Genomic DNA, 25,000 nt, shown 5'->3' with positions numbered 1-25,000 from the left:
GTTGCATTCAAAAGAAGTGAGATACCTGCATGAAATGTTCCACACCAAGTCATTTCTGTGGTTGCCCACATTTTCTTCAGTGTATTGCCGTTCACTCGACCCTCTGGCCTCTGTTTCATTTGCCCTCAGTAGTAGTAGTTGTGTAGGGGAGGCTGGCATAATGGTTAAGGTGTTTACCTTACACACACAAGATGTATGGTTTGATTCTCACATGGCTCCTAACTGGCTAGGCTTACAATGGTCCACTAAGATAGTTAGCCTAGTGCTAATCTATGAACATGTGTGTGTGTGTGTGTGTGTGTGTGTGTGTGTGTGTGTGTGTGTGTGTGTGTGTGTGTGTGTGTGTGTGTGTGCTTGTAAGAGGGAATGTTAATATTACAGCTTTCTGTGTGAGACCATGGAAAAGCAGGGTCTGTGAATTTGTCCTTAGCCTGCTTTTGCATGATCTTGGAGTTGGTATATATGATTAACAGCTGTTAAAATGTACCCTGGGATTCATTAACACCAACACTAAGTGTATACCATTCTGAGTGAACACACAACACAAGCATACCTCACACCTTCCACCTAATTTAAGTTTTCCTACTGATTTTCTTGCAAGCTTAAATATTTAGGGGGTTTCATAAAGGTTACCACAAAGTGCAGACTACACGTACAGTTACTGTAATCTTTCTGGGTGGCTAGAAAGCACAAAAAATATGGTAGAGATTTTTTGGAATAGAAGTCATGTACATCTGGTATGTGTGCTAATGAATTTGGCTCTATAGTTTTTTAAATCTTTTTTGTAGATAGATCTTTTTAGATTTGATCTAAAAAGATCACTCTTTTTATATTCACTCAAGTGACAACTGAATTTCAATGTGTGTGTGCGTGTTTGTGTGTGTGTGTGTGTGTGTGTGTGTGTGTGTGTGTGTGTGTGTGTGTGTGTGTGTGTGTGTGTGTGTGTATTTGTATATATATATATATATATATATATATATAGAGAGAGAGAGAGAGAGAGAGACAGAGCAAAATAAAAGGAATGGTTGGCATGTTAAGTGAGTACCATAAAAAACATTGACCGTAACATACTGACAATTCAAAATATTGACCACACTAAACACAGACACCCAATACATTGAAAAAGGAAATACATTTCCTTTTCCAATGAACTACCCATAACTCTCTCACACCTTCAACTCAAATTTGCCTGAATAGTGGTAGTGTTACAGAAATTGCCTTTTTAAGGTAAGCTTCATGGTTAGGGTTAGGGGCAGTGGCTCCACCTTAGCAATGCATGCTAACCCTAACCATGCAGTTTACCTTAAACTTACTACACAAGATAGCTCATACACTCACCACACACACACACACACACACACACACACACACACACACACACACACACACACTCTATACCCTTACCTATCCCTTTCTTTAATCCTAAAACAATTAGTAAAAACTGCACAAAAAACCTAGTCAAACTAGAGCTTCACTGTGTGATACCTTAAACCTCCTGTAATAAAGGCCTATGCTAATGATTCCTTAAGGACATCAAGTGTTTCAGATATGTGACTTCTGAATGTCCATGACTTTTTCTTTTTAAGTCTTTGCAGATACATTCAGGCCACTAAAGTCAAAACCACTAGCTGTGGACATGCATGTTTTGGCCTTCTAATGATCTCATCAGCACAGCATAAGTGGACTGTTTGGCTGTACTTCAGAAACACAGGGTCTTTACATCCAGCTGATGTCCATAAGCATTAAGATGTCTGCAAAATATCCCAACTAACATGCAAACTAAAGAGTAAAAAGGTCACACAGAGAAACCAATTAGTAAAAACTACAAGAAAAATCTAGCCAAGCTACAGTTTTCACTGTGCAATACCTTAAACCTCCTGTAATAGAAGCCCATGGGATATATGCAAGTACCCCCTTAAGGACATCAGTTTTTTCAGCTATATGGCTTCAGAATGTCCATGATTTTTTTTAATTTTTTCTTTTTAAGTTTTTGCGGATATATTCAGGCTACTAAAGCCAAACCCCACTAGCTGTGGACATGCATGTTTTGGCTTTCTTATGACATTGTCAGGGCAGCATAAGTAGATTGGCTATACTTCAGAAGTATAGGATGTTCTTTGTGTTTCACTGTTGCAGTCATCACATTTGGGTTATCCCTGCCAGGGTAGCCTTCGGCCAGCCCGAATACCAGAGGTTTAGTATTTCTGCGTCAGTTGTCGTCGCTTAAGGACTGACAATGTCAGGTCATCAGTATTATAAAGTAAGGCAGCTGATGCCATTAAATCAGTCTTTCTTGCCATGCAGCCCAAAGCAGAAGCAGTTCGCACGAGTGCCGGTCGGCCGCTACCTGAGTTTTCGTCTCCAAATTGAAGTTGAAGTCTTCTAAACCTAAGTACCCCAATTCAGATCCTTTTTTCTTGCACTAACCGGTGTCAGAAAAAGTTAACAATTGTCTCACTGGTGGAAAGCAAATACTACACCGAGACTTCCACTCTTACTGCATTACTTGTTTAGGCCCAGACCATGATGTCCCCCGTTGTCGCTTCTGTGCTTTGTTCAATGCCAGAACTATCCATCGTCAGGCCCTTACTGTAGCCAGATATTTTCACTTACAGTCTTCAAATTCCGATACCACTTTGGTAAGCCATCCAATAGCAGATCTTCCAAAAAAAACATAAAGATAAAGACCGAGACAAACTGCACCAGTGCAAACCTATTGACAATGCTTCCATTAAGCTAGTCGTCAGTCCTCCAGTACTCAGTGAGGTGCTTTCTCAGCCCCTGATGCCTGCTTCGGTTGATTCACAGGCCGCTACCAAGACCCTTTCAGAGTCTGGTATGCCAAAAAAACTCTTCTTTGACGAAGGATCCTGCGGTTGTCTCTACCTTGGATGGATCAGGAGCCACTGAGCAGGCACTGGCTTCCAAGGAAGTCCTTCCCTCTACTGAATCATGACACAAACCGATGTCTTCTTTCGTGACTACCGTTCTTTCAAAAATGACTGAGTTTCTTAGGCCCAGGGCTTGAACTACACCCAAAAACAATGACAACCCACTCTCAGGCACATGCTACCTTGCCTCAGTCTAAGATGCTTAAAATGGCAGAAGACCTTATCATGCTGATCAGGGGAAGCCAGGCTACCCCCTCAAAAAGGAAAAGAGATCTGTCCCCTGTAGTTCTGTCTGAACAAGAGTCAGATGAATCTGATGTTTCTGACTATGAAGACATGCAACCCCTCTCCACTTATGAGGATCCTAATGCAGAGGACTCCATTCCTTCAGCCTCTCCCCCAGAGGATTTTTCCTTTGGGGAAACCCTATATACTTTAAGGGAGCATTTCCAATCGGAGAGTCAGGACTACCCTCAGTCCAAAAAGAGACTCAGAGAGTTCTTAGATCTTCCGCAATACAGACCCTTGGCCATCCCCCAGTCCTGGATGTTGTGGATGATGTTTTCCTTGAATCCAGCCTGACTCCTGATGCCTTACTTCCTGCTCCCAGAAAACCTGACAGGTACTATAGAGTCCCTGATTCACACAAATATCTTTTTAAAAATCTAACAGCTGACCCTGAGGTTATTTCTCAAGGCTCAAAAGGAATTAAAGATACCTCTGCTAAGAATCCCACACCCTCAGACAGGGAATCCAGAGCACTGGACAGATGAGGTAAAAAGGTATACACCTCAGTTACTCTTGCTATCAGAGCACTAAATTGTCAGTTCCATATGCTGAAATTTCAGCAACATACTCTAGAACTCCTTAAACAAAAAATGTCTTCCCTTCCTACTTGGCCAGAATCTAAAGATTTACAAGACTTAATGCATTCTGAAGCTAAGTTACTAAACACACTTTGCACCGTAGTTTTGATGCCCTAGAAGCTTCTTGCAGGGCAGCAGTCACTGGATCTGTTATTAGAAGACATGCATGGCTTAAGGAACAATCCCTGACAGACCATGTCAAATCTAAATTGGTGGATGCCCCCTTGCACAAAGATAACTTATTTGGTACTAAGGCAAAAGAGGTCTTAAAAAAGATGGAAGAAAAAGCAAAATCTATGCAAACAGTTAAGGATTTCTTACAAGTCCAGCCCCTCAGGTTCAGCAGGTATTTCCCCCTCCAAGCACTGGTTCTTTCCTGGTCCGAGTAAACCAGCCCAGCCTAGGGCCCGTGGAAACAAACCACCCAGACAGCAGCACCAGGGACTGCAGAGATCTAAGCAGTGGACTACCTCCACTTCAAAACCAGGGAGTTCTAAGCCACCCTCTTATGGTAAGAACTCACAATGACTCACCTCCTCCTACTACCCCATCTGCCCACCTTGACTTATCCCTAGGAGGAAAACTCTCATTTCACTCAAGCACCTGGGCCACCATAACCAAGGACCAATGGGTCCTGAATATTGTGTCTCAGAGATGCAAATTCTACTTCCATACCCTTCCAATCTCAACAGGGTTCACAAATCTACCACCAAATCAGTGCGCAGAGGCTCAAAAGCAAATCCTTTCCCTTCTATCTATGAGAGCAGTAGAGCACGTTCCTGCAGAACAGATACGCCAAGGCTTTGAATCCAGACTTTTTCTGGTACCCAGAAAAGAAGGCACCTGGTGCCCCATCCTCGATCTATCTATTCTAAACACCTTCCTGGTGATACCAAAATTCAAAATGCTCACCCTCCAGCAGCTGCTACCCATGTTCTCCAAGGACACTTGACTAGCCACCCTAGATGTAAAAGAGGCCTACCTCCGCATTCCTATCAGGGAATCGTGCAGGAAATATCTCCACTTCAGGGCAGGATCTCAACACTTTCAGTTCTCTGTGTTTCCCTTTGGCTTATCTACTGCTCCCAGAGTTTTTACAAAATGTCTGGCTCTGGCCATTGCATTTTGCAGACAAGAAAATATTCAAATTTACCCATACTTAGATGACTGTCTTATTCAGGCAGACAGCCAGAAAAAGCTGCTCAAGCACCTGGCCTTTGTAAAGACACTACTAACCTCCCTAGGATACACAATTAATGAAAAGAAATCCAAACAGGTCCCCACCCAAAGGATAATCTTCCTGGGAGCAAGTCTGGACACAGCATCCCAGATGGCATTCCTTACACCAGAGAAACAAATTTTTCTGACAAACTACTTCTCTCAACTAGCCACCAGGCCCCAGCTATCTACAAGGAATATCCTGCAAGTTCTGGGGTTCATGGCATCTTGCATACTACTCATTCCATGTGCCAGACTGCACATGAGGAAACTTCAATGGTACCTAAAGAGCCTTTGGTGTCAACACTCTCAAGAGCTGGAAACTCTTCTACTTAAAATTCCTTGCCTCAGAAAGGAATTTCTTTGGTGGGCAACAGCATGCTCCCACAACAAGGGACTGCCCCTTCTCCCAACCCTGCACCACCCAGACCCTCACCACAGATGCATCAGACTACGCTTGAGATGAACACCTGGATGGCAGGTGCATACAGGGCCAATAGAGCCCTCAGGAAATCCCTCTGCACATCATTCAATAAGAGATGATGGCTGTGCAGCACACCTTGATAGCTTTCAAACCCCTTCTCTCTGCAGGGGTTCTACTGATCAAAACAGACAACACCACTATGATGTGGTACATCAACAAGCAGGGAGAGACTCACTCCTACCCTCTATGCAGGCTGGCCATGACCCTTTGGCTCACAGCCTCTTCCATCCAACTACACCTATTAGCACAATTCCTGCCAGGCTCTCTCAACTCTCTGGCAGACCAATTAAGCAGAAATCTTCTGGACCCACATGAGTGGCAACTCAACAGAAGTACCTTCACCCTAATAACTCAGAAATGGGGAACCCCAAAGGTTGATCTCTCTGTCTCCCACACCAACCATCAGCTCAGAAAATTGTGCAATAGGGAGCATCACTGCATGGCTTGGAAAGTGGATACCCTGTCCTTCCCCTGGGTCAATCTATGGGTCTATGCCTTTCCTCCCCTACCTCTCAATGCAAGGGTACTGCTCAAAATAAGAGAGGAAAAACCAAGGACCATTCTTATTGTTCCGACACTGGTACCCCCTTGCTGCACAGCCTGTCCCCACTGCCTCAATGGCATCTTCCTCAGATTCCAAACCTACTGACCCAGAGGGAAGGGGAATTCTTGCATCCCAAATTGCAGCCTCTCAATATGGCAGCTTGGCTTATTCCCTATCCCTGAACCAATCTGCAATGTTAAGTAAACAGGTTCTGGGTGTTATCCATGAGGCCAGATGTCCTAGCACCAGAAAATCTTATGCAGATAAATGGAAAAGGTTCTGCACCTGGATCCAGGCTAAGGGAGCCAATACAGCACAGCCCTCCATCCCTCTCATCCTGGATTACTTAGCTGACCTACTACACTGTGGTCTCTCTTTCTCCTCTTAGAAAAATTCATGCCTCTGCTGTTTCTGCTCATTTTTCCACTGAGCAGCCCCTTTTCTCACACCCTTTGATCAAACAGTTCCTCAGAGGGGCTAGCAACTTGATGCCCCCCAGAAGGGCACCAACGCAAGCTTGGGACCTATACTTTGTCTTGGAAAAGCTCACCCTGCCCCCTTTTGAACCAGCTTCTTCTGCAGAGCTAAAATGTCTCTCCTGGAAGACAGCTTTGCTTCTGACCATCACTTCAGCCAGAAGAGTCTCTGAGCTGCAAGCACTCATGGCTGTGGAACCCTTCATCATCTTCCATGCAGACAGGATGTGCCTCAGAGCCAGCCCATCCTTCATGCCCAAGGTGGTGTCCAGTGTGGCTCTCAACCAAGCCATTCATCTGCCCACCTTCTTTCCTAATCCACAGAACAAAGGGGAAAGGATTCTGCACTCTCTAGATGTGTACAGACAGCTTAGATTCTATCTGGACAGGACTAAATCCTTCAGAAAGTCTGATCAATTGCTGGTTAGCGTTGCTACAGGAAAAGAAGGCAAAGCCATCTCCAAGCAAACCATTTCCAACTGGATAGCACACTGCATCCATTTCTGCTACAAATGACATGGAAAACCTACCCCTAAGGGGGACAGGACACACTCCACCAGAGCAGCCTCCACCTCTGCAGCTTTCCTAAGAGGAGTCCCCACCAGGGACATACTTGAGGCTGCCACCTGGACATCTGTTCACACTTTTACCAAGCATTACCACCTGCCTCTCTTCTCCAAATCCAGGGCAGGGTTTGCCTCTGCAGTCCTGCAGGGCATCACAGCCAGCCCCTAGTTTCCTTGACTGCCTCCACCCTTTTCCTCAGCTTTGGGAATCTACCTAAATGTGATGACTGCAACAGTCAAACATGAAGAACATAGTACAGTTGTGTACACTTACCATAAATCTAGATGTTCGACTGTATTCACTGTTGCAGTCCTGGTTTCCCTCCCTCCATCCCCCTTTTTTTCTCCTTCTTTCCTTACAAGGGGCACATTGGTATTTATTTTCCACCGGTGGGGTTCTTCCACCAGAACATGGCTTCCTACTTTGGGGGAACCTGATAGGTTAGGGCAAGAAAAACTGATGTAATGGCGTCAGCTGCCTTACTTTATACTACTGACGACCTGACATCAGTCCTCAAGCGACAGCAACCGATGCAAAAATACTAAGCCTCTGGTATTCGGGCCGGCCGAGGGCTACCTGGCAGGGATAACCCAAATGTGATGACTGCAACAGTGAATACACTTGAACATCTACATTTATGATAAGTGTACACAACTGTACTGTCTTTATGCCCAGCTGTAACACTTGATGTCCTTAAGGGGTCATTTGCATATATCCCATGGGCCTCTTTTACAGGAGGTTTAAGGTATCACACAGTGAAAACTGTAGATTGGCTATGTTTTTCATGTAGTTTTTACTAATAGGTTTGTCTGTTTAACCCTAAAACACTGACACTCACACACAGACTAAATCTGTCCTCTTACCTAACCCTTACCCTTACCTAACCCTTACCCTAACCCTAAAACACCCACATTTGCACACACACTAAATCTATCCCCTTACCACTGTAGTGCAATTCTGGAGTTAGTATATATAGTTGGGGGGGGGGGTAGGGAGCATAGCCCCATACCTAGTTTGGTTTTATATCGTTCGGTTTCTGTTAAGAGGGAAAGTAAGTAGTTTTTAAGTTCTGGAAAGAGCTAGTCATTGGTGTTGTCTATGGTTTAAAATTTAGTATTTTAAAATTCAGCATTGTAAGCTTTCAGTCAAATGAGATTCAGTCAAATGAGTTTTCAGTATTTTGAAAATTAGGTGTTTTGGTCTCGGTCAAATGAAATTCTGTCAAATGGGTTTTCAGTCATGCAAAGTAGATACATACGCACACACACACACACACACACACATATATATATATATATATATATATATATATATATATATATACACACACACACACACACACACATACCAAGACATGTGTTTGGAGTGTTTCTCCCCAGATCTCCACTGAAAACTGTCTCATTCCAAGTCGGATTTTACCGGTAAACAAACAGTTAAGTAAATATATATATATATATATATATATATATATATATATATATATATATATACATATATATATATATATATATAGTTATGGTATGGAGTGGACTCAGTCCCATGTATAGGATATAGGATGTATATATATATATATATATATATATATATATATATATATATATATATATATATATATATATATATATATGTATAAGTGTATAGTTATGGGATACAAGGGCTTCAGTCCCATGTATGGAGATGCAGAGGGGCTTAACTCCTTTGTGCATATGTTTTGGAGTTTTTGTTGTTTTCAATGAAACATTCCATCAGTGTAATTTCATTGACTGAATGTTTTTCAACATACTGTTCTTTCGATGTTTACTGAATGTTGACATCAATAACATCAACCACAAAAGGTCAGCAGTGCAAAGGTTGACTGTGCACTATGCATGTGTGAGGAAAGTCCTCTCGCAGGCAAAGTAAAATTAAAAAAAAGAAAAAAACATAGCAGAGGCACAGGCCCAGCTGCACACTCCACACCCCTGCTAATATTATATAATACCTCTAAGATCGCACTATCCCCAGGAAAGTGTCAGTTCACCAACCTTGGAGACTGTCAAAATCTCACAGCTTTTAATCATCTGCATTGTCGACCAAAGTGTGCCGACATAACAGATGCCAAGAATGTGGAGTTTCAACTAAAGTCACGTCTTATATATATATATATATATATATATATATATATATATATATATATATATATGTATATATATGTATATATATATATATATATATATATATATATATATATATATATATATATATATAAAAACGTATATACATATATGTGTGTTTGCGTATGTATTTAATATGTCTGTGCTGACATATGGTCTTATGGTCTGTGTGTATATGTGCGGAGCACTAACAGCTCAGATAACTGGGCTGCACTGTCAAGACAGTTGCTTCTAGCTGATTCAGAAGTAAGGTTGATCCTACTGTATAAGTTTTTGAAAAGCCGATTCAACAGTCTCAAGACACCAGGGACCTAAAAACAAAATTCAGATTGTCAGAAATAACTAGCCTTAGGTACTAGACCTGGGATGTTTGTGTTCACTGTGTGCCATTCAATGTTGGATTTGCTATAAAATGCACAGTGGAAAAGTTAATGATAAGCATTAGCTAATACTAGATACTGAATCATTATCTGCACACCAGGAGGACAAAGAATTCATGCAATTTGTGGCAGTAGTGATTGCTGAACATTGGAATCAAAATATGCCTATTCCATAATAATGGGAGATGGTAAATAAGGAGATTTCAGGACAGAGATTTGGGGGTCTCCACTAATCACAGCTTTCCCAGTCAGAGTATTCAACTGACCAGGGACATCTGTTTCCTGTTTGTTAACATTCAGCAAAGCAGCATGTAATGTAACTACTGATTCTGAACTTCTACACTGGGCTGAATTTTCCTTGTGATATGGTGTTCATAGGTTCATAGGTTCATACTAGGCTATCTGCCCGAGGGCATTTATAAGCCTAGCCCATAGTTTTGTGGCTTACACCACCCCTTTAGTTGGAGAAACTATGCCCATCATTTTGCTGTGCCTCTGTCGAGCAGTGACACTGAGGTAACCCCTGGGGTGTATCTGCGATCCCCCATCCATTGGTCAAGATTCCTCTTGAACAAGGCCAGCGAGGTGCTCTGCCTCACATAAACCGGGATTTTGTTCCACAGCATAGGGAGTCTTTGGGTGATGAATCTATCCCTCCAGCATGTCCTATTAATAACCGTGTCGAGGTTTAAGTCTCCCGCCCTTGTGGCTCTGAGGGATCTAGATTTTCTGAGATGAAGCATGTTCATCAAATCTGGGTTTGACATGGCCTTGTATGTCAGGTATAGGTCACCTCTGAGCAAGCGGTAAGCAACTGAATATAACTGGAGTTCTTTCAGTCGGGCAGCATAAGACAGATTTTTGAGACCCTTTATCCTTTTGGTGAGGAACTTTTGTGGCCTCTCCAGCTGCTGCAAGTGTCGGGTCAGATACATTCCGAATGGGGCATTGTACTCGATCATTGGTTTGATGAGTGATGAGTATAGGGGGACTATGACTTCCCTTGATCTAGATGTGAATCCCTTCATGATAAGGTGGGCAATGTAGAAGGTCTTCCTAACTACTTTAGCAATATGGGTGTCGAATGAAAGGCTACTGTCCACCTGGGTTCCCAGGTCCCTGATAACTTCTTCTGTGATCAGGGGATTGCCTCCTATATGGTAGCTAGGGGTAACCTTATTTTTCCCGAAGGGTATGACTATGCATTTCTTGGCATTTAACTTTAGGCCATGGCTCTGGCACCAGTTATCCATTTCTGTGAGACCCTTCTGAAGGATATCTGTGTCGGATGTGTTTTCAACTACGGCGCCCAGTTTGCAGTCATCTGCAAACTTTGTCAGCCATAACCCTCCTGTGTTTGCTTGTACTTCAGAAAAGTAGATGCCAAACAAGAGTGGGCCCAGGACTGAGCCCTGTGGGACACCACTTGTGACAGGCTTTGAGTCTGACATGGCGCCAGCAACTCTGACCCTGTGGGTTCTGTCATTCAGCCAGTTTGCAACCCATCTTGTAATGTATGGGTTTACATTTAAGTTGGTGAGTTTATCAATGATGCCCGAGTGGGGTATTGTATCGAAAGCCTTCGCCAGGTCAAGATAGGCTGTATGGACTGCCTTTCCTTCATCAATGGCCTTGGTGACTGTTTCAAAAAAGTCAACCAAGTTTAAGAGGCATGATCTGCCTTTGACAAAGCCAAACTGGGTTGGATCCAAAGTCTGCAAATTCCCTATGTCTTTATTTATGAGATCCATTATGATCCTCTCCATGGCTTTGCAGATAAGGCTTGTCAAGCTAATGGGACGGTAATTTCCAGGGTCGGTGGAGGCACCGCCTTTGTGGAGTGGGACCACAGTCGCTGTGCGCCACTCTCTGGGTACGTATCTGGAGGTGAGACTAAGATTAAACAGCTGTCCTAACTGTGGGTTTAATTCCTCATTGAGTTCATGGAGCACACAGCCGGGGACACCATCAGGTCCCATGGATGCTGTATTCTTTGCCTTGGAGAGAGCAGTTCTCACCTGGGCGTTAGAGATGTTTGGGGGGCTACAATCATTTGGTATAGATATCTCTCCTTTAGGGGGGGAGGGAGGGGAGAAGTTTGCACTGAACCTGTCAGCCAGTATGTTGGCAATGTCTGTAGGATCAGTAATCTTCACATCATTTTGAACTAATTCTGAGCATATCTCTTTCCTCCTAGGTTTCTGACATAGCTGAAGAATGCCTTATGGTTGTCTTTAGAGTCCTTAGCTATTTTTTTCTCAAAATTAGCTTTGGATGATTTTATGAGAGCTCTTAGCTTTTTACTTATAGTGATCAGCGGTGTCTTACCTTTTAAGGATTTTGCTCTATCTTGTAGTAGCTTTCTCCTTTTGTTGTAGAGTTTGTTTATGGCTGGGGTCCACCAGACTGGACGCTTGCCTTTGGTACAAAGAGTCTTTGTTTTGCTTGGGATTGCCTGATCCATGCAGCCCTGCAGGTGCTGGTAGAAGGCATTTGTAAGTGATTCAGCGGTTTGAGTAATGTTTACCGCAAGGGGCCTTAAAGGAGACCACACTAGTCTTTAGAAGTGTGAAGTTGGCTTTGAGAAGTTCTTTACTGTGGTCTTTTTATTTCAGGTGGGGCGGATGAGGACCTCCAGCGAGATTAGTTTGTGATCTGATCTCACCAGTGAGGGGTATACTTCGGCGTTGAACATTGTGCTCCCATGTTCGTGATGATGAGATCAAGTATGTTTTCTCCTCTTGTGGGGATGGTGACTAGTTGTTCCATGGCATTTGAGTTTATGAATTCCAGGAACTTTTGGGCTAGAGTGTTTGGGCTTGAGTAGTGTTCCCAGTCTATATTAGGGTAGTTGAAGTCACCTAGTATGATGGTGTTCGGAGATACATTTATCCCTCCAGTGTTTTCAGGAAGGCCATATGAGGTTCCTGAGTTTGCGAGGGTGGCCTGTAACATGCTACAAATTGCAGAGCAGTCTTGCCTATGGTTAATTGCACCTGGATGGTTTCCGATGCATCGTGCGTTGCCACCAATCTAGAGGTATGGGTGTCCTTGATGAATATGGATACCCCTCCTCCTTTCTTGGTATTGTCCGGGTTTTGTGGCCGGAACGCATGATATGAGGTAAAACCTGATAGTGCTGGGGTGCTCTCAGGAGCCTTGAACCAGGTTTCTGTCACAGCACAGACATTGATGTTCTCCATACTGAGAAGGGCCTCGAGTGCGTGCATCTTGAGGTTGAGACTTCTGGCATTGAGCAGCATTACCCTTAGTTTTTTTTCTTTGTTGTGTTCTAGGGTGGTAGGTTTAGAATTTGAGCCTTGTCTAAAAAAGGCACTATGGGGGTGGCAAGAGCCTTTGCCAAAATCCAGAATCCCAGGGGTGACAAGTGCAAGCCGTCCCTTGCGAAGCAGCGTGGCTTGTCCAGCATGTCATCCCAGGCAGACAGACATTGGATCCCCTTTGAATGACACCAGAGTTTAAGCCAATTGTTAAAGCTGATCATCTTATCTCTGTATTGTGGCATCATTCTTGGTGAAGGTAGGATACTGCTCAAGGTCAGGGTCATACCTGCTTGGGCTACATAATCAGAGAGCTCCTCTATGTCTGTTTTCATGTAGTCCAAGGAGGTACTTCTCAGGTCGTTAACACCAGCGTGGACAATGATTGAGTCGTACTTGTACCTGCTGTTGAGAGACCTGAGTGCATGCATTATGTGGCGGATTCTAGCACCTGACAGGCAGCTTACTGTGACCTTCTCCTTACTCAGTCTGGTGAGCGGGACGTCAGTGTGTCTGACTATGGAGTCACCAATGACTAGTGTGTCTGGCATTGTGTTTGGCCTTAAGGGCTGTGACTGCTTGACACTCTGACTGTGTGGTCTATGTGTTGCAGGTGTTGTGTCAGACTCCAACTATGTCAAGATAAACTGCAATAGCTAAACGTACACTATCCAGTTCCCACTGGTATTCCCAAAAAACACATGCCTCAGACAAAAACATCCCTTGTAGAAATCATGTTGAGTCACATTTTGATTTAGAAAGAAATCTGCAGAACTGATCATTTTGATAGCTTGTTCTCTTTCTGTCTTATCTTCATAAAATATTTAAGTAAGGCTGATACCTAAAACTTAATAACTGTCAACATCAGACAGCCAGCTAAATGCATCAGCAGAGTTGGGAGGGTGGCCTAATGGTTAATGTGCTTACCGTGCAAGCACAAAGTGGAAGGTTTGAGTCTTGCAAGGGATAATTGGCTAGGCTTAAAATGGCCCACAAAGGGCAGTTAGCTTAGTACTAATCTATGAGTGTTTCATATCAACAAAACTGCAGTGTTTCACTTGTCATATTTAGTCATGATTATTAATATGCTCACTTAATGCATTTTTTCTCCAACATATTGAGTATATTTTGTTCTTTAGTAAAATTACAGTCTCTAAGAAACAATAAAGTACTGTGCTCTCAAATGTCTAAACAGTGTCGGAAAAATTTGCATTTGAAAGACAGGCTACTTAACAAAAGTAGGCTGACAGGTCTGTATGTCATTATCACCTTCATTCATTTAAAAAACTGAAACATTAAAAACAGAGGAAAATACTGCACAGAAAAAGTATTTTTAAGTGAATTTCTCCTGATGAAATTTTTTCTATCAAAAATTAATTTAGCAATGCCATCAATAAAAGGGCTCAGAATGAAAGTAAACCTCAGATGAAATAGTTGAATAGGGACTGATAAGTAAATGATTTACAGTGTAATTGATACAGATAAAAGGCCACATTAGCCCAGCGGTAGTGGTGCTGCGGTAGCGTTGTCACCACACAGCAAGACGTTGTCCCGTTTGATTCTCAGCTAGAGCATCTTCTGTGTGGAGACATGCGTGAATGAGCGTGCCTTCATTGAAGGTTGTGTGTCAGGGCTAGTAACTCGGCATGTAAAAATCCACTACCAAACATTAGCAGACCGGAGTTCCGCTGTGGCAACCCCTAACTGGGATAAGCCGAAAGACACCCCATCCTAGATATTCCTGCATGGAATATTGATGCATTTTCCTGACACCCCCATTGATATTGACACCCCCACTGACTTTTCCTCCCCACTTCAAGGAGTTCTTGAACTGACGCAGAGCAAAAAGGGTGAGCCGGATTCAGCTCAGTAGACTCTAGAACAAGAGAGAGAGCAGAAGCACACCTGATATTTCATCTCCTTCTTGAATATCAGTAAGACTGAGATGTTATACTGAGATAACATACTGGGAACATTACTCAAGCCCCAATACCCTAGCCCAAAGGTTCCTGGAGTTCATAAACTCAAATGCTATGGAACAACTTGTCACCATTCCCACAAGAGGTGAAAATATACTAGACCTGATCATCACAAACATGGGGACAAAATGCTCCACACCGGAAGTATATCCCTCATTGGTGAGATCAGACCATAAACTAATCTCACTGGAGATCCACATTCCGCCCCCACCCCCAACAAAAAAGACCACAGTGAAGAACTTCTCAAAAGCCAACTTCACACTTAAGACTGGTGTGGTATCCTTCAAGGCCCCTGAGCCATTGGAAACCACAACCCACGCTGCTGAATCCCTTACAAATGCTTTCTATGAGCACCTCCAGGATTGCATGGATCAAGCAATCCCAAATAAAATCAAGACCCTTTCCACCAAAGGCAAGCGCCCGATCTGGTGGACCCCAGCCATAAACAAACTTTACAACAAGAGGAGAAAGCTACTACAAGATAGAGCAAAATCCCTAAAAGGGAAGACATCTCTGATCAATACTAGTAAAAAACTACGATCACTCATAAAATCATCCAAGGCCAACTTTGAGAGAAAAATCGCCAAGGGCTCAAAAGACAATCATAAGGCCTTCTTTAGCTATGTTAGAAATCTGGGTGGAAACTCCCAGATATGCTCAGAATTAGTCCAAAATTATACAAAAATCACTGAACCCACAGACATTGCAAACATACTGGCAGACAGGTTCAGTGAAAATTTCTCCCTCCCTCCCCCCCAAAAGGAGAAATATCTATCCCAGCAGAGTGTAGCCTCCCAATCATCTCAAATGCCCAGGTGAGAGCTGCTCTCTCTAAAGCTAAAAACACAGCATCAATGGGACCGGATGGTGTCCCCGGCTGTGTGCTACACGAACTCAATGAGGAACTAAACCCACACATAAGGCTGCTGTTTAATCTTAGCCTTACCACAGGATGCATACCCAAAGAGTGGCGTACGGCAACTGTGGTCCCACTCCACAAAGGCGGTGCTTCTACGGACCCTGGTAATTACCGCCCCATAAGCTTAACAAGCCTGGTCTGCAAAGCTATGGAGAGGATCATAATGGAACTCATAAATAAAGACATAGGGGACATACAGACATTGGATCCTACCCAATTCGGCTTTGTCAAGGGCAGATCATGCCTCTTGAACTTGGTCGACTTTTTTGAAACAGTCACCAAGGCCATTGATGAGGGTAAGGCAGTTCACACAGCCTACCTTGACCTTGTAAAAGCTTTTGACACAATACCCCACTCGGGTATCATATAAAAGCTCACCAGCTTAAATGTAAACCCATATGTCACAAGATGGGTTGCAAACTGGCTCAAGGACAGAACCCACAGGGTTAGAGTTGCTGGTGCCATGTCAGACTCCAAGCCGGTCACAAGTGGCATCCCACAGGGCTCAGTCCTGGGCCCCCTCTTGTTCGGCATCTACTTTTCAGAAGTGCAGGCAAACATAGGAGGATTGTGGCTGACAAAGTTTGCAGATGACTGCAAACTGGGCGCCATAGTTGAAAATCCATCAGACACAGATATCCTTCAGAGAGGTCTCATAGAAATGGATAACTGGTGGCAGAGCCATGGCCTTAAGCTAAATGCCAAAAAATGTATAGTCATACCCTTTGGTAAAAACAAGGTAACCCCAAGTTACCACATAGGTGGCAATCCATTAAGCACAGAAGAGGTTATCAGGGACCTGGGGACCCAAGTTGACAGTAACCTTTCTTTTGACACTCACATTGCCAAAGTGGTTAGGAGGACCTTCTACATTGCCCACCTGATTATGAAGGGATTCACATCCAGATCAAGGGAGGTCATTGTTCCCCTGTACTCTTCACTTATCAGACCAGTGATTGAGTACAATGCCCCATTCATAATGTATCTTACCCGACACCTGCAGCAATTGGAAAGACCCCAAAAGTTCCTCACCAAAAGGATAAAGGGGCTCAAAAATATGCCATATGCTGCCCGACTGAAGAAACTCCAGCTCTATTCAGTCGCATACCGTCTGCTCAGAGGTGACCTGTGCCTGACATACAAGGCCATGTCCAACCCGGAATTAATGGACATGCTCCACCTCAAAAAATCCAAATCCACCTGAGCCACAAGAGCAAGAGACTTAAACCTCAACACGGATATAAATAGGACGTGCTGGAGGGACAGATTCATTACCCAGAGACTCCCTATGCTGTGGAACAGAATCCCGGTCCATGTGAGACAGAGCACCTCGCTGGCTCTGTTCAAGAGGAATCTTGACCAGTGGATGGGAGATCGTAGGTTTACCCCGGGGATCATCTCTGTATCACTGCTGGACAGAGGCACGGCAAACTAATGGGTATAGTATTCTTCAACCTAAGGGGTGGTGAAAGCCACACAACTCTGGCTAGGCTTATAAATGCCCTAGGGCAGATAGCCTAGTATGAACCTATGAACCTATGAACCTATGTTGTTAGTAATGCGCTAAATGATTCATAATATGGACAAAAATCACATTAGCATGAATATTATTTTATTTATAGTGATTTTAAGCTGCATTCCAAAAACTCAGTAATTTAAATACTGTTGGGTTTGCTATTCAAAATACACTGAGAATAATTTAATTTTGAATTGATTGCAAAATGGAACTCTTTATCTTCTTCTTCATTTTGCTGTCATAAAACTCTTAACATAAATGGTTGCATAAACTTTTAAACCAACTTGTCAGAATTCATTAAAACAGGTTTTCAGAAATTCCCATTTGTAAATTCATCAACCATCAGTCGAATAACATATGGGCCATGACTGATAAACATATCCCTGTCAGTGATCTCAAGGCAATGTCACAGCACCCAGTAGTGAGACAGTGGTGTTTGTGGTTCAGAGATGTAATATGGCCAGAATGAGCAGCATCTCATTAGTAGCCTTTTACTGTGTCCTTGAAGCCAGACTGCATCAATCATGCCCCTATATACATAACATGTACATGCACACACACACACACACACACACACACACACACACACACCTTCTCATGGTGCTCTTAGCCCTGAACAACCTTGATTCTTTCATTGAAGTGAATGGGTGTATGCTGTCAAAAGATGATGTGCCCTTTTTCAGTTTCACTCCCCATAGTGAGTTGTTCCTTGAGTCAAGCCACTGCACTATTTAGATGCTGATGAAATTTTCACAGGAAAGCACATAACTAAATAGGATTAGTCATACACCTGGACTGCCATATTCACATGCAGCTTCTCTAGTAAGGCCACTGTCCATGCTACAGACCAGTGCCTTCACACTAGTGTAGTGGCACAGTATGAATGAATCTCTCGAACTTAATGTACTGAGAAAGCCTGCTGTGAATGGGACTGCACAGTGTATTAGGCATTTCTGAATCCCGGAGGTCATCTCCAAAGTATCTAAGAGGTTGTGTTTAAATTTTAAACATTTATTTATTTATTTATTTATTTCCAGTTTGATTACCGGGGAAGTCCACTGAATCCAGAGAACCCGTTTTCAGTGGAGGCCCAGGGGAGAAAAACTCCATGAAACAGATAACAGTAAAGATAGCAGTCCAGTAAAAATAAAAGTAAAAGTACAAATACATATCAAATAATACAAAGCGTGAGCAATATTGCCCGTAGTAGAAACATATTGTGCAGATACATTTTAACAAATTTACACAGTAAAAAGTCAAAAGTCAAATATGCAGAAACATGCAGAATTAAAAACTGTTTGAAGAACTTCTTTGTTCTCGTCAGAGTTTTGGAAGTCCTGATTTTACTAGGAAAACATCAAAACGACACCAAACTACTTCATTTTTTGATTTAAAGAAAAATAAGCATCAAACTATCTTGATTAAATCTAAGGGGACTGGGATAAGCATACAAATTTCCTGAAATGAAGACAGACATCTAGAAGAGAAAAAACATAAATCCATCTCTTGCTGTTATATCCTAAATGAAAACCTTTCTAGTCTGTATTTCAAAGGCAGGTGTACCTCTGAATTATACAGTAACATAAAAGAAAAATAACAGATCTGCTAGTTCAATGAAGTAGACTTAAATAAGCTTTCTCACAGTACATGTAATATATGCAGACAAGAGTCCTGAGGCATGCATTCTGATCTTTAGGATGAAAAAATCCAATTGTCAACAGGAGCACACAAAAGCAAGGCTACAGATCATGTGAATGACAATAGGTATAACAAATCTAATTACTGATGCATTAAGTAAATCATTACATTTGAAAAAAAAAAAAAAAAACAACCAAACCACGTACAATGCTCACTGACTGCAGAAACAATCAGAAATATCCTTGAACAATGCAAAAGTACAATGGTCCCATCCAATTACCCTGCAAATCATTTACTTATCTGGTCCTACAGACAGTTGTGACCTTCCATAAGAGGTATTCCTCCTTTTCAGCAGGCATTAACCTGTCAGTGCAGGGCATTGTAGAAATCAACATGGAAGAGACGACATCAGGATCTGTGGGCAGACCCCAAAAGTTGATTATATTATTAACTCTGGAGTCATTCATTTAATTAACATTTGGAATGCTATGTGTTTTAGCTGTTATACTAGATTAAAATCTCATCATGTCAAACACTACTGGTATCTGTTTTTAAAATCACTGTAGAGTAGGGACTGGGAGTTTGCCCTTTCCCTTCTGTAGTGTGATCTTGGAGTTGGTATATTTAAGCTGAAAGGGTGTTGGGATGTAGGGGGACTTATCCCCCACATAAAATACGTTTTGCTTATTTGTTTGTTTTTCAACATTTACAATTTTGATCTTTCAGGATATATATTTTGACATTCGGACATTTGAGTGTTCATTCTAAGATCCAGTTAGCTAATCAGGCTTAACTCTCCACAGTCGTATATTTGTCGCTTCACTGTGGAGTGAAAGGAACATACCTGTGTCACATACCCATTCGGATGTTAGTTGTTTCATTCTGGATGGTGACCCTTCCCTTCCCCAACTATTGTAGATAGTCTGCTTAATGGTGCCACATCACATCCACCAAGTATGAAATACTGGCCAACAGCCAGTGATCTCACTCTCAGTCTGTCATCTAGAAAATCACAGATAGGTACCCTACTAGCCTGTTTTTTTTTCTTTTGCTATTATACCGTACCCAGTAATATATTTATCTCATTCCCAATTGTCTATAGTGTCTTTATGCTATACTTTAATTTTCATAGTACATTTTCACTGTCTATGAAAATTAAAGTATAGCATAAAGACACTATAGACAATTGGGAGCGTGATAAATATACTTTAATTTTCATAGTACATTTTCACTGACTAACTGCGGTGGTGGTGCTGCGGTAGCATTGTCGCCTCACAGTAAGATGTTGTCCTGTTCGATTCTCAGCTAAAACGTCTTCTGTGTGGAGACATGCGTGAATGGGCGTACCTTCATTGAAGGTTGTGCGTCAGGGCTGGCAACTTGGCACGTAAAAATCTACTGCCAATCATTAGTGGACCAGAGTTCCACTGTGGCGACCCCTAACCGGGAAAAGCAGAAAGGTACATTTTCACTGTCTGACTAAATTAGTAGTCAATAATATACAACAGTGTGTGCATCTACTAGAGAATAATCAATAATGCCAATGTGCTGTTGTATGTATACAGTATACAGGGCTACATTCCTTTTTATTTATTTATTTTCTGTTCTGTCTTTCTCATAAACTGTATTCACATCCTGGAATGTTTTCACCTCACTCATGGTAATCTACATTCCATGTTTCTGTAACTGCCACAATATCAAGGTACTTTCTTTTCAGAAACCTTCCATTTCAGAAAACATTTTGCCTTCAAGGTGGACCATGATACTCAGTAGCTATCAATTTTCATTTGCTTCCCCTTCACATCAGACATGTTGATACTGGGCCGGATTCACGAAATCTCCATGTAAGAGTTAATATGTCTTACACGGAGGCTGCAGTCTAACGGTATGACGTCAGCATGCCATGCATATTCATGAGGGCATGCTGAATCATATCCTAGGCTAACACGGTCCGTATAGGAAAGTAGGGGACGTGTCTGAATGCCGAGTTCTGCAAAGGAACACGCCCCCAGAAGAGTCAGAGTCCTGAAAGTAAACACCCACGAGCGAGTCCGCGGAAATGTCAAGGAACACAACACCACACATGACCCCACAGACTATAAACCCAACTGTAATGTAAAATGTAAAAATAGCAGTTTAATTTTTTTTTATAATTTCCAAACTGTTTGCCCATAGTTGCGCTCGTTTGCGTGGGTATGCCCTCCGTTCAGCCACAGTTAGCAGACATTGAAAAGCATATAAGATCTAAATATGCAAATTAAGCCAAGTAGCAATAGCATAGCAGTGGAGACGTTGGCCAAAGAGAAGGTAGTCACGGTTCAAGCCCCCACAACATCATTCACCATTTTTATTTAAATAAGCATGAAGCAATCCCCTGACACACATATATATATATATATATATATATATATATATATATATATATATAAAAACTATAATTTAAGTAAAATGTAATGAAATGGGCCATGTTTTTCTGAAGAAATCCGACATAATAAAATATAAAAAAAGGATCATAATTGCCCATAGCTGAGCAAGGCTTTAACAAGCATAATATGAGTGCCTATAGGTGAGCAGTGGTTTAACAAGCTGAATATGAGTGTCCATGGGTGAGCAGTGCTTTAACAGGCTTAATATGACTGCCCGCAGGTGAGCAGCAGTTTAACAGGTTTAATATAAGTGCCCGGAGTTGAGCAATGCTATAACACGCTTAAAATGCGTGCCCATAGCTGAGCAATGCTTCACCCAGCGTAATATGAGTGCTCATAGCCAAATAACGCGTCACCCAGCATAAGCCGTTTGTGTGGAGCTGCGCACTGCGCCAACCAGCTTACCGGCGGGCAACATTGGGCAAGCTGTATTAAAGCCACCTTTAGACAGACACACCTCCTAGCTGTCTAGACAGTAGTAAAATAAAACAAGCAAGGGCCAGGCTTGAACCCAGGACACTGTGCACCATAGTCAAAGTACTGAACCACTAAGCCATGACAGTTGTACTGAGCAATGCAGTATTAGCATATATATAGGAATGAATGTAAATAGAAGCATGACAAAGCAGGTTTTTTAAGCTGATAAATATCCAAAATGGCCAATCACGGATAAGTGTGGGAAAACCAGCATATATAAGCCCCATAGGCGGGAATACACAGCATAACTGATTGTGGTACCCATTTGCAGTCAGGATGGCAGGTGCAGGAGAGGGAAGTCGCTTCAGAGCACAGAGGTGGGGTGTTGAGGAGTCAAAATATATGGTTTGGCTCCTAGTCCATGATCATGAAGCACAACTCATGCAGGGCCAGGTTCACTAGGGTGCATACAAGGCAGAGGCGTGGAACCGGTTGGCACATGATCTCACCAGTGTCACAGGCATTCTGAGGACTGGTGAACAGGTCCGTCACCACTATGACCTGAGGTGGACCAACTGAACCGTTGGATCCAGGAGGCCCGCCAAATGCCCAACGCCCCACTACTAAGTATCCATGTAATTAAGTATGTAAGAAATGCAATCCTAGCCTATAGTATAGAGAGGTATGTTCCAATATTACTTCATTTATATTACAGCTGCAGGTGTTCGTTCCACAAATCGGCAAGCCTATGCCGATAGGCTGCTGAGGTTGCGCCACCAGGCAGGTTAGTAATTATTTAGCTGGTATTGTTATAGAATATAAGTGAGACAGATTGTAAAAGAGTTCAGTGTTGTAACCCAGTAATAAAGGTCAAATAAGCCTAGAAGAAAGATTCTGCTAGGATTGTAAGATTAGATAAGTGATGCAGCCTGGAAAACAGTGTAATGCAAACCAGTAATAAAGATTAAACAAGTCTCAAATAGAGTTCCCACCTGTATTGTAATATCAGATAACTGCTGCAGCCAGAAAATGAGTTGTAATCAATCAACAAAGGATAGACAAGTGTCAAATACATCCTTGTAAATTCTGCCATATGAAATAAGTGAGTCAGCTGGAAAGGATTGTTGTAAACCAGTAATAAATGTTAATAAAGCCTAGAATTAAGTATCATTCTGAAATGTAAATATGAAATAATTGAGAGAGTGTGAGAAAGACAGTTTGAAGCTACCAAGAAAGCTGTAATAAGTCTGGAATAAAGGTATACTGCAGTCACTACATAATGAAATGAATGAGACAGCCACAACCAAACAATAATGTGTGAAATAAAATGCAGAACATGGACTGTGTCCGTCCCACAAATTGGATATGTTGTTGTACCCTTGCATTATGGAAATAGTATGGTTGTATGAAATGCTGAACATCCACAGTTGTCTAGACCCATATAAATCAAATGTAGCAGGATGCTGTACCTGAACACAGCCAGATATGAACATATATGAATAAAAATGGAATGTATATTAATGTAGCAGTAACATCCCCATCACCAACATTCCTAACGTTACATACAGGAAACTGTACTAATACATGTAGGGGATATATATCTGCGTCTACTAGGAATCTACAGTATATGTATAGGTAGTTTTAGTTGTTAATGTAATATTTCTTCACCTTACCCTATTGTCACAAATGATGCCATTCCACACCAAACCGGGTATGTGTATTCACAATTAATTCCCATGGACATTTGTCCTGTTGGTTCATACATATCTGCATGTACGTTGATGCATGTGCCCCATTCACATATCCAAACCTGATGGCCTGTTGCCACCAATCAACCCTGCATGCTGCTGGAATGTGCACTGTTGTTCTAAATATGCATGTGTTATGCTTGCTGCTCAATGTTCGGAATTCATGGGTGTTTGGTCAATGGGAATACTGATGCATGCTGTTACAACTAATTTTGAATTGTGTTGTTTGTTACTAACCCAAAATGCCATAAAATACTGCTAAACATAGGACAACAGGGAATGCGGGTTCCAGCGGACCCACCTTTCCCACCTCAGCTGGAGAGTGCACCTGGCACCAGTGCACAGGCCGGGACCCCCTCCTCTGGTGGCCCTGTGCCACCTTCAGGTGGAAGCACTGCAGGGGATGGGGCTCTTCCCCCCTCTGCAAGTGTGGCCGGAGGAGAGCCTCCACTCACCCTCCTTAGGGTCCGGTCTGTGGTGCGTAGCAAGATCAGGCGGTCTGTGACTGATCCCCTATGCCAGCTTGAGGCGAGGGTGGCACAACTCACGGGTGTGCCTGCCCGTTCTATCCAGCCCCCAGCACAGCCCCGGCCTGGGCTGTGAAGGTGCAGTGGTAACTGCCTATGGGTGGGGATTTCAGTTCCACTGTTGCCATCTGTGGGCTCATGAGCTCGCGATATCCAAACATCCGTCCCTGTCATTTGTGTTTACCCCCCACATGTGTCATACTCTGCCCATATATGCATCTTGTTTGTCTTGTCTGTTAACCTCCCCAACCTACCTCCCCGAATATACCTACTTCCTGTACCTCACATTCCACTCTCACCTGAAAAAAAAATAAAAAAGGGCACTCTGTTCCCACAAAAAATTACGCCCCATACATAGCTGCCCAATTTAACACATGTCCACTGGACATGTAAACTGATAATTCTAATTGGCAGTGCAACATATTTTGTTGTCCTCACCCCTCTCTCAGGGGTGGAAGGTTTCAAATTTCACAACAAATTTCACACATATGCACAGCTGTTGCTAATAAAGAAATGGGCAGCTATGGGCCTTCCTTACATCCTTCCTGCACATCCCGAGCTTGTTTTCCTATTGTCCTACCCTCTATGTGCCCCCTTTTTCACCACTTTCCTATCTCCCCAGTTTCTTTTCTTTAAAATAAATTAGCGCTGGTGTTAGCGGGAGTAAGCACTTTTAAGCAGTAGTCAGCGGGTGTGCGCTTGTGTGCACTTAGCTAAGCGAGTGTGCGCTCAGCTAAGTGAGTGTGCGCATGTGTAAGCACCGTGCAAACCAGCGCAAACCTGCTTACAACTGCTTAAAAGTGCCTTAGTCACTCTGTATGAAAAGGCCTGTAGTCTGTTCATCAGCAAAATAAAATTCCCCTGTCAGTCTCGAACCCAGGACCTTGGAAACAGTAGACCTTGAGCTCACCTGACTACATGCAGTGCCACTGAGCCATGACAGATATACAAGAGCTTGGTGCTGAAAGAA

The sequence above is a fragment of the Protopterus annectens genome, chromosome 9.part0, assembly GCF_019279795.1.
Source record: "Protopterus annectens isolate FY-2018-M chromosome 9.part0, PAN1.0, whole genome shotgun sequence".
NCBI lineage: Eukaryota > Metazoa > Chordata > Ceratodontiformes > Protopteridae > Protopterus > Protopterus annectens.
This window is presented reverse-complemented; position numbering follows the sequence as displayed.